This window comes from Cetorhinus maximus, unplaced genomic scaffold, assembly GCF_964194155.1.
Source record: "Cetorhinus maximus unplaced genomic scaffold, sCetMax3.hap1.1 HAP1_SCAFFOLD_3251, whole genome shotgun sequence".
In the NCBI taxonomy this organism is placed as follows: Eukaryota; Metazoa; Chordata; class Chondrichthyes; order Lamniformes; family Cetorhinidae; genus Cetorhinus; species Cetorhinus maximus.
In genome coordinates this window covers 10,001-20,000 of record NW_027599171.1, presented here as the reverse complement: position 1 = coordinate 20,000, position 10,000 = coordinate 10,001, and positions in this window count along the sequence as shown.

Here is a 10,000-nt window from a genome sequence, read left to right as displayed (position 1 = left end):
GGCGGGATTGGTTAATGATTTCACCCCTCACTTTTCCGCGCGGCTTGGCTCTAGTCAGTGGGGCCGGGCTTAATATACGCCTAAGGGGAGCAATCTGAAGGGCGAGGCCGACCTGGAGTAGCTCTTGGAAGGGGTGGGAGGTTGGATTTGAGTCGGTGCTGGCGGAAGGGCTGGATTTCAAGGGCTTGGCCGGCTGGCCGGTGGTTGTCGGAAGCGGTGAGCATGAAGGGATTGTCGGCTTGTAAGGCACGGGCTTAGCGAGGGCGTGGTAGGCCTCGGGAGGGAGCGGGGTGGACGAGGCCGCGGTGGCCGCACCGGGGGTCGCCATTGCCGGCTGCGCAGAGTGGATTGGGGTCGGTGTTGAGTGAGGGGCATTTTCCTTCTGGAAGGTATGGGCCCGGAGGAGGCTTGTGGTTGGTGCGGTTGTAAGAGTGTGCCGGCGGGTGAAGGGTTGCGAAGGCGGCGCATTTGTAGCCTGCATGGTGAGTGTTAGTGTTGGGGTCGGGGTTGGGGGTCGGTGACGGGGAGAAGGTGAGGGAATAGGGTTAGTGTTGGGGTCGGGGACGGGCAAAGGGTTAGGGTAAGGTTTAAGGGTAGGGTTAGGGTTAGGGTTAGGGTTAGAGTTAGGGCGAGTGTTAGGGTTAGGGTGAGGGTTAGGGTTACGTTTAAGTGCAGGGTTTAGAGCGTGTGTTAGGGCCAGGGTTAGGGTTCGGCGAAGGGTAAGGTAGGCAAAGTGCAGAAGGTGAAATGGTTAACCAGTTAGCAAGCAGGGCAGCCGGCCGGTAATTGGAGCCGCCCGCCCGGTGATAAGGGTGCAGTTAGGTGCCGACAGGCCCAGCAGCTCCAGGGGCTAAGTACATGTGGGTAAATGGTTAACCAGTTAGCAGGCAGGGCAGCCGGCCGGTAATTACAGCCGCCCGCCCGCTAATAAGGGTGCAGTTAGGTGCAGAACAGCCCATCAGCTTCCAGGGGCTAAGGACATGTGGGTAAATGGTGTACCAGTTAGCAGGCAGGGCAGCCGGCCGGCCGGTAATTAGAGCCGGCCGCCTGTCCGCCCGCTAATAAGGGTGCAGTTAGGTGCAGACCAGCCCAGCGGCTCCAGGGGCTAAGTACATGTGGGTAAATGATGAACCAGTTAGCAGGCAGGGCAGCCGGCCGGTAATTACAGCCGCCCGCCCGCTAATAAGGGTGCAGTTAGGTGCAGAACAGCCCATCAGTTTCCAGGGGCTAAGTACATGTGGGTAAATGGTTAACCAGTTAGCAGGCAGAGCAGCCGGCCGGCAATTAGAGCCGCCCGCCCGCTAATCAGGGTGCAGTTAGGTGCAGAACAGCCCATCAGTTTCCAGGGGCTAAGTACATGTGGGTAAATGGTTAACCAGTTAGCAGGCAGAGCAGCCGGCCGGCAATTAGAGCCGCCCGCCCGCGAATCAGGGTGCAGTTAGGTGCAGAACAGCCCATCAGTTTCCAGGGGCTAAGTACATGTGGGTAAATGGTGAACCAGTTAGCAGGCAGAGCAGCCGGCCGGCAATTAGAGCCGCCCGCCCGCTAATCAAGGTGCAGTTAGGTGCAGAACAGCCCATCAGTTTCCAGGGGCTAAGTACATGTGGGTAAATGGTGAACCAGTTAGCAGGCAGAGCAGCCGGCCGGCAATTAGAGCCGCCCGCCCGCTAATCAAGGTGCAGTTAGGTGCAGAACAGCCCATCAGCTCCAGGGGCTAAGTACATGTGGGTCAATGGTTAACCAGTTAGCAGGCAGAGCAGCCGGCCGGTAATTAGAGCCGCCCGCCCGCCCGCTAATAAGGGTGCAGTTTGGTGCAGAACAGCCCATCAGCTTCCAGGGGCTAAGGACATGTGGGTAAATGGTGAACCAGTTAGCAGGCAGGGCAGCCGGCCGGCCGGTAATTAGAGCCGGCCGCCTGTCCGCCCGCTAATAAGGGTGCAGTATGGTGCAGAACAGCCCATCAGTTTCAAGGGGCTAAGTACATGTGGGTAAATGGTTAACCAGTTAGCAGGCAGGGCAGCCGGCCGGCCGGTAATTAGAGCCGTCCGCCTGTCCGCCCGCTAATAAGGGTGCAGTTAGGTGCAGAACAGCCCCTCTGTTTCCAGGGGCTAAGTACATGTGGGTCAATGGTTAACCAGTTAGCAGGCAATGCAGCCGGCCGGCAATTACAGCCGCCCGCCCGCTAATCAGGGTGCAGTTAGGTGCAGAACAGCCCATCAGCTTCCAGGGGCTAAGGACATGTGGGTAAATGGTTAACCAGTCAGCAGGCAGAGCAGCCGGCCGGCAATTAGAGCCGCCCGCCCGCTAATCAGGGTGCAGATAGGTGCAGAACAGCCCATCATTTTCCAGGGGCTAAGTACATGTGGGTAAATGGTTAACCAGTTAGCAGGCAGGGCAGCCGGCCGGCCGGTAATTAGAGCCGCCCGCCCGGTGATAAGGGTGCAGTTAGGTGCCGGCCAGCCCAGCAGCTCCAGGGGCTATGTACATGTGGGTAAATGGTGAACCAGTTAGCAGGCAGGGCAGCCGGCCGGCCGGTAATTAGAGCCGCCCGCCCGGTGATAAGGGTGCAGTTAGGTGCCGGCCAGCCCAGCAGCTCCAGGGGCTAAGTACATGCGGGTAAATGGTTAACCAGTTAGCAGGCAGGGCAGCCGGCCGGCAATTAGAGCCGCCCGCCCGCTAATCAGGGTGCAGTTCGGTGCAGAACAGCCCATCAGCTCCAGGGGCTAAGTACATGTGGGTAAATGGTTAACCAGTTAGCAGGCAGGGCAGCCGGCCGGTAATTAGAGCCGACCTCCCGGCCATTACGGGTGCAGTTAGGTGCCGACCAGCCCAGCAGCTCCAGGGGCTAAGTACATGTGGGTAAATGATTAACCAGTTAGCAGGCAGGGCAGCCGGCCGGTAATTAGAGCCGACCTCCCGGCCATAGGGCTGCAGTTAGGTGCCGACCAGCCCAGCAGCTCCAGGGGCTAAGTACATGTGGGTAAATGATGAACCAGTTAGCAGGCAGGGCAGCCGGCCGCTAATTACAGCCGCCCGCCCGCTAGTAAGGGTGCAGTTAGGTGCAGGACAGCCCATCAGTTTCCAGGGGCTAAGTACATGTGGGTAAATGGTTAACCAGTTAGCAAGGCAGGGCAGCCGGCCGGCCGGTAATTAGAGCCGGCCGCCTGTCCGCCCGCTAGTAAGGGTGCAGTTAGGTGCAGAACAGCCCATCAGTTTCCAGGGGCTAAGTACATGTGGGTAAAAGGTTAACCAGTTAGCAGGCAGGGCAGCCGGCCGGTAATTACAGCCGCCCGCCCGCTAATAAGGGTGCAGTTAGGTGCAGAACAGCCCATCAGTTTCCAGGGGCTAAGTACATGTGGGTAAATGGTTAACCAGTTAGCAAGGCAGGGCAGCTGGCCGGCCGGTAATTAGAGCCGGCCGCCTGTCCGCCCGCCAGTAAGGGTGCAGTGAGTTGCAGAACAGCCCATCAGTTTCCAGGGGCTAAGTACATGTGGGTAAATGGTTAACCAGTTAGCAGGCAGCGCAGCCGGCCGGGAATTACAGCCGGCCGCCTGTCCGCCCGCTAATAAGGGTGCAGTTAGGTGCAGGACAGCCCATCAGTTTCCAGGGGCTAAGTACATGTGGGTCAATGGTGAACCAGTTAGCAGGCAGAGCAGCCGGCCGGCAATTAGAGCCGCCCGCCCGCTAATCAGGGTGCAGTTAGGTGCAGGACAGCCCATCAGTTTCCAGGGGCTAAGTACATGTGGGTAAATGGTTAACCAGTTAGCAGGCAGGGCAGCCGGCCGGCCGGTAATTAGAGCCGGCCGCCTGTCCGCCCACTAATAAGGGTGCAGTTAGGTGCAGAACAGCCCATCAGTTTCCAGGGGCTAAGTACATGTGGGTAAATGGTTAACCAGCTAGCAAGGCAGGGCAGCCGGCCGGCCGGTAATTAGAGCCGGCCGCCTGTCCGCCCGCTAATAAGGGTGCAGTTAGGTGCAGGACAGCCCATCAGTTTCCAGGGGCTAAGTACATGTGGGTAAATGGTTAACCAGTTAGCAGGCAGGGCAGCCGGCCGGTAATTACAGCCGCCCGCCCGCTAATAAGGGTGCAGTTAGGTGCAGAACAGCCCATCAGCTTCCAGGGGCTAAGGACATGTGGGTAAATGGTGAACCAGTTAGCAGGCAGGGCAGCCGGCCGGCCGGTAATTAGAGCCGGCCGCCTGTCCGCCCGCTAATAAGGGTGCAGTTAGGTGCAGAACAGCCCATCTGTTTCCAGGGGCTAAGTACATGTGGGTAAATGGTTAACCAGTTAGCAGGCAGGGCAGCCGGCCGGCCGGTAATTAGAGCCGGCCGCCTGTCCGCCCGCTAATAAGGGTGCAGTTAGGTGCAGAACAGCCCCTCTGTTTCCAGGGGCTAAGTACATGTGGGTCAATGGTTAACCAGTTAGCAGGCAGAGCAGCCGGCCGGCAATTAAAGCCGCCCGCCCGCTAATCAGGGTGCAGTTAGGTGCAGAACAGCCCATCAGTATCCAGGGGCTAAGTACATGTGGGTAAAGGGTTTACCAGTTAGCAGGCAGGGCAGCCGGCCGGCCGGCAATTAGTGCCGACCTCCCGGCAACAAGGGTGCAGTTAGGTCGCCGACCAGCCCAGCAGCTCCAGGGGCTAAGTATATGTGAGTAAATGGTTGACCAGTTAAGCAGGCATGGCAGCCGGCCGGTAAGCGGAGCGTCCCGCCCCGTAATACGGGTGCAGTTAGCTGCAGAACACACCGGCAGGTCCAGGGACGAAGTAGTGGACGGGGAAACGGTTAACCAGTTAACAGGCAGGGCAGCCGTACGGGCAGTAGAGCCGCCCGCCCCGTAATACGGGTGCAGTTCGCGGCAGACCAGCCCCGCAGCTCAAAAGTCTAAGTGGAGAACGGGGAACCGGTTGACCGGTGAGCCGAAGCATGCCAGCAGGCAGGGAAGGTGCAAAAAGGGCCGATAAGACCGAACCGGCACGAGTAACAGGCTGCCGGGGGCGGGTTCCCAGCAAACCAGGTGAGGGGGCGTGGCCGGAGGCCGCGCAGGAGAGCCGCCCGCCCGTGAGTACGGTTAGAGGCAGCAGCGGGCTTCCCCAGCAGGGCAGAAGCCGAAGTGCAGGGAGCGAAATGGTTAACCAGCGAGCAGGCAGCATTCCGGCAGGGCTGGAGGGCGAAAAACGGCGTAAAATAACGGACCGGCAGGAGGAAATGGCTGCCGGGGGGCGGACCCAGAGCCCCCACGTGAGGGGGCGGTTCGGGTGGCAGAGCCGCGCATGCGCGGTTGGAAAACGCGTCACGTCGGAGCAGGGTGAAATCATTAACCAGTCGGCCGCTTCGGCGTCGGCTGGCCGGGCCGAGGAGGGTCGGACCGGGGAAAGGTTCCCGGTTTCGTGTCCGTCGGGTGGTCCCGAGTGCGGCAGGAAAAAATCCGGAATCCTGGGAGCCTTTTTTAAAAAAGAACCGGTCCGGGATGGGGTCGGATTTGGAAGCGTTTGCGGGGCCTAGGTGCCTCTTCGTCGGCATGACTACCGGACGGTCACCCGCCGATCGGCATTTGCGATTTGTTGGCTGGGGAGGTTGGCGGGGTACCTGCAGAATAGTAGGAGGTGGCAAATCGAGAATCGGTCGACATCGCCAAGTGCCTTCTCGAGCCTCCAGGTCTGCAGGGACCGACCCAGGCTGCCCCCAAACCGACCGCGAGGCCGTGCCGGGCGGCCATTTTTGGCCATTTTCGGCATTTTTCGCGTCTTTCGGTAGGTCACGGAAAGCGGCGGCCTGAAGCCCGGGCGTGCCCGGGGAAGGCTCCCCTTCGCCCGCGGGACCGGATTTGCCCCGGAAACGTCCCGAAGCCGGCCGGGAAGGCGGTTTCGAGGGCGAAGCACCTCCGATTGCCTTCGCAAGGCCGGGGAAAGTGGCCCCTGGGCCCGGGAGAGCAAAATCCGTGCGAGGACGGAAGCCCATGAGGTCAGATCCGAGGCTCTTACCCGGCGCCCGGTGGGGGTATTCCCGCAAAGAGCAGCGAGTGCGCCCGGCGACGGGTCAAGTTGCAATTTCTGGCATGCCACTCCTGGAGCTGGTTCATGAGTTCCCCTCGGAAGTCCCGATGAGGAAAGGGCAAAATGGCGTTTTGCGGGCTTTGGGGCCTCTTCGTCGGTAGGACTACCGCCCGACCTTACGGTTGGAATTGTCGGCAGGGGAGGTTGGCGGGGTACCTGCAGAATAGTAGGAGGTGGCAAATCGAGAATCGGTCGACATCGCCAAAAACCTTCTCGAGCCTCCAGGTCTGCAGGGACCGACCCAGGCTGCCGCCAAACCGACCGACAGGCCCTGCCGGCGGCCATTTTTGGCCATTTTCGGCATTTTTCGCCTCTTTCGGCCGGGATGGAAAAGCGGCGGCCTGAAGCCCGGGCCTGCCCGGGGAGGCCTCCTAATCGCCCGGGGGACCGGATTTGCCCCGGTGAGAGCCCCGGAAACGTCCCGAAGCCGGCCGGGAAGGCGGCCAAGGACGAAGCACCTCGGATTGCATTGGCAGGCCGTGCAAAGTGGCCTCCGGGCCCGCGAGACAATGCAGGGTGCCCTCGGTGTGCCCCTGAGAAATGGTTAACCAAACGAAGGACAGTGCGCCTCGGATTGCATTGGCAGGCCGTGCAAAGGGGCCCCCGGGCCCGCGAGACGTTACAGATTGCCCTCGGTGAGCCCCTGAGAAATGGTTAACCAATTGGACTTAGTCTCTGGCGGAGAGACAAAGTGTTTTCACGAGAAATGGTTAACCAATTGGACTTCGTCTCTGGCAGAGAGGCAAAGTGTTTTCACGAGAAATGGTTAACCAATGAGGACAATGGACCTCGGGTTGCATTGGCAGGCCGGGCAAAGTGGCTCTTGGGCCCGCGAGAGCAAAATCCGTGCACAGACGGAAGTCCATGAGGTCAGATCCGAGGCCTTTACCCGGCACCCGGTGGGGGTATTCCCGCAGAGAGTAGCGAATCTGCCCGGCGACGGGTCAAGTTGCATTTTCTGGCATGCCACTCCTGGAGCTGGTTAATGAGTTCCCCTCGGAAGTCCCGATGAGGAAAGGGCAAAATGGCGTTTTGCGGGCTTTGGGGCCTCCTGGACGGTAGGACTACCGCCCGACCTTACGGTTGGAATTGTTGGCAGGGGAGGTTGGCGGGGTACCTGCAGAATAGTAGGAGGTGGCAAATCGAGAATCGGTCGACATCGCCAAAAACCTTCTCGAGCCTCCAGGTCTGCAGGGACCGACCCAGGCTGCCGCCAAACCGACCGACAGGCCCTGCCGGCGGCCATTTTTGGCCATTTTCGGCATTTTTCGCCTCTTTCGGCCGGGATGGAAAAGCGGCGGCCTGAAGCCCGGGCCTGCCCGGGGAGGCCTCCTAATCGCCCGGGGGACCGGATTTGCCCCGGTGAGAGCCCCCGAAACGTCCCGAAGCCGGCCGGGAAGGCGGCCAAGGGCGAAGCACCTCGGATTGCATTGGCAGGCCGTGCAAAGTGGCCTCCGGGCCCGCGAGACAGTGCAGGGTGCCCTCGGTGTGCCCCTGAGAAATGGTTAACCAAACGAAGGACAGTGCGCCTCGGATTGCATTGGCAGGCCGTGCAAAGGGGCCCCCGGGCCCGCGAGACGTTACAGATTGCCCTCGGTGTGCCACTGAGAAATGGTTAACCAATTGGACTTAGTCTCTGGCAGAGAGGCAAAGTGTTTTCACGAGAAATGGTTAACCAATTGGACTTAGTCTCTGGCAGAGAGGCAAAGTGTTTTCAAGAGAAATGGTTAACCAATTGGACTTAGTCTCTGGCAGAGAGGCAAAGTGTTTTCCAGAGAAATGGTTAACCAATTGGACTTAGTCTCTGGCGGAGAGACAAAGTGTTTTCAAGAGAAATGGTGAACCAATTGGACTTAGTCTCTGGCAGAGAGGCAAAGTGTTCTCACGAGAAATGGTTAACCAATTGGACTTAGTCTCTGGCAGAGAGGCAAAGTGTTTTCCTGAGAAATGGTTAACCAATTGGACTTAGTCTCTGGCAGAGAGGCAAAGTGTTTTCCAGAGAAATGGTTAACCAATTGGACTTAGTCTCTGGCGGAGAGACAAAGTGTTTTCAAGAGAAATGGTTAACCAAATGGACTTAGTCTCTGGCAGAGAGGCAAAGTGTTTTCAAGAGAAATGGTTAACCAATTGGACTTAGTCTCTGGCAGAGAGGCAAAGTGATTTCAAGAGAAATGGTTAACCAATTGGACTTGGTCTCTGAACGGCAGGCAAATTGTGGCCTTGAGAAATGATTAACCAATTGGACTTAGTCTCTGGCAGAGAGGCAAAGTGTTTTCACGAGAAATGGTTAACCAATTGGACTTAGTCTCTGGCAGAGAGGCAAAGTGTTTTCAAGAGAAATGGTTAACCAATTGGACTTAGTCTCTGGCAGAGAGGCAAAGTGTTTTCCAGAGAAATGGTTAACCAATTGGACTTAGTCTCTGGCGGAGAGACAAAGTGTTTTCAAGAGAAATGGTGAACCAATTGGACTTAGTCTCTGGCAGAGAGGCAAAGTGTTCTCACGAGAAATGGTTAACCAATTGGACTTAGTCTCTGGCAGAGAGGCAAAGTGTTTTCCTGAGAAATGGTTAACCAATTGGACTTAGTCTCTGGCAGAGAGGCAAAGTGTTTTCCAGAGAAATGGTTAACCAATTGGACTTAGTCTCTGGCGGAGAGACAAAGTGTTTTCAAGAGAAATGGTTAACCAAATGGACTTAGTCTCTGGCAGAGAGGCAAAGTGTTTTCAAGAGAAATGGTTAACCAATTGGACTTAGTCTCTGGCAGAGAGGCAAAGTGATTTCAAGAGAAATGGTTAACCAATTGGACTTGGTCTCTGAACGGCAGGCAAATTGTGGCCTTGAGAAATGATTAACCAATTGGACTTAGTCTCTGGCGGAGAGACAAAGTGTTTTCACGAGAAATGGTTAACCAATTGGACTTAGTCTCTGGCAGAGAGGCAAAGTGTTTTCCTGAGAAATGGTTAACCAATTGGACTTAGTCTCTGGCAGAGAGGCAAAGTGTTTTCCAGAGAAATGGTTAACCAATTGGACTTAGTCTCTGGCGGAGAGACAAAGTGTTTTCAAGAGAAATGGTGAACCAATTGGACTTAGTCTCTGGCAGAGAGGCAAAGTGTTCTCACGAGAAATGGTTAACCAATTGGACTTAGTCTCTGGCAGAGAGGCAAAGTGTTTTCCTGAGAAATGGTTAACCAATTGGACTTAGTCTCTGGCAGAGAGGCAAAGTGTTTTCCAGAGAAATGGTTAACCAATTGGACTTAGTCTCTGGCGGAGAGACAAAGTGTTTTCACGAGAAATGGTTAACCAATTGGACTTAGTCTCTGGCGGAGAGACAAAGTGTTTTCAAGAGAAATGGTTAACCAAATGGACTTCGTCTCTGGCAGAGAGGCAAAGTGTTTTCCAGAGAAATGGTTAACCAATTGGACTTAGTCTCTGGCGGAGAGACAAAGTGTTTTCACGAGAAATGGTTAACCAATTGGACTTAGTCTCTGGCGGAGAGACAAAGTGTTTTCAAGAGAAATGGTTAACCAAATGGACTTCGTCTCTGGCAGAGAGGCAAAGTGTTTTCAAGAGAAATGGTTAACCAATTGGACTTAGTCTCTGGCAGAGAGGCAAAGTGATTTCAAGAGAAATGGTTAACCAATTGGACTTGGTCTCTGAACGGCAGGCAAGTTGTGGCCTTGAGAAATGATTAACCAATTGGACTTAGTCTCTGGCGGAGAGACAAAGTGTTTTCACGAGAAATGGTTAACCAATTGGACTTAGTCTCTGGCAGAGAGGCAAAGTGTTTTCCTGAGAAATGGTTAACCAATTGGACTTAGTCTCTGGCAGAGAGGCAGAGTGTTTTCACGAGAAATGGATAACCAATTGGACTTAGTCTCTGGCAGAGAGGCAAAGTGTTTTCAAGAGAAATGGTTAACCAATTGGACTTTGTCTCTGGCAGAGAGGC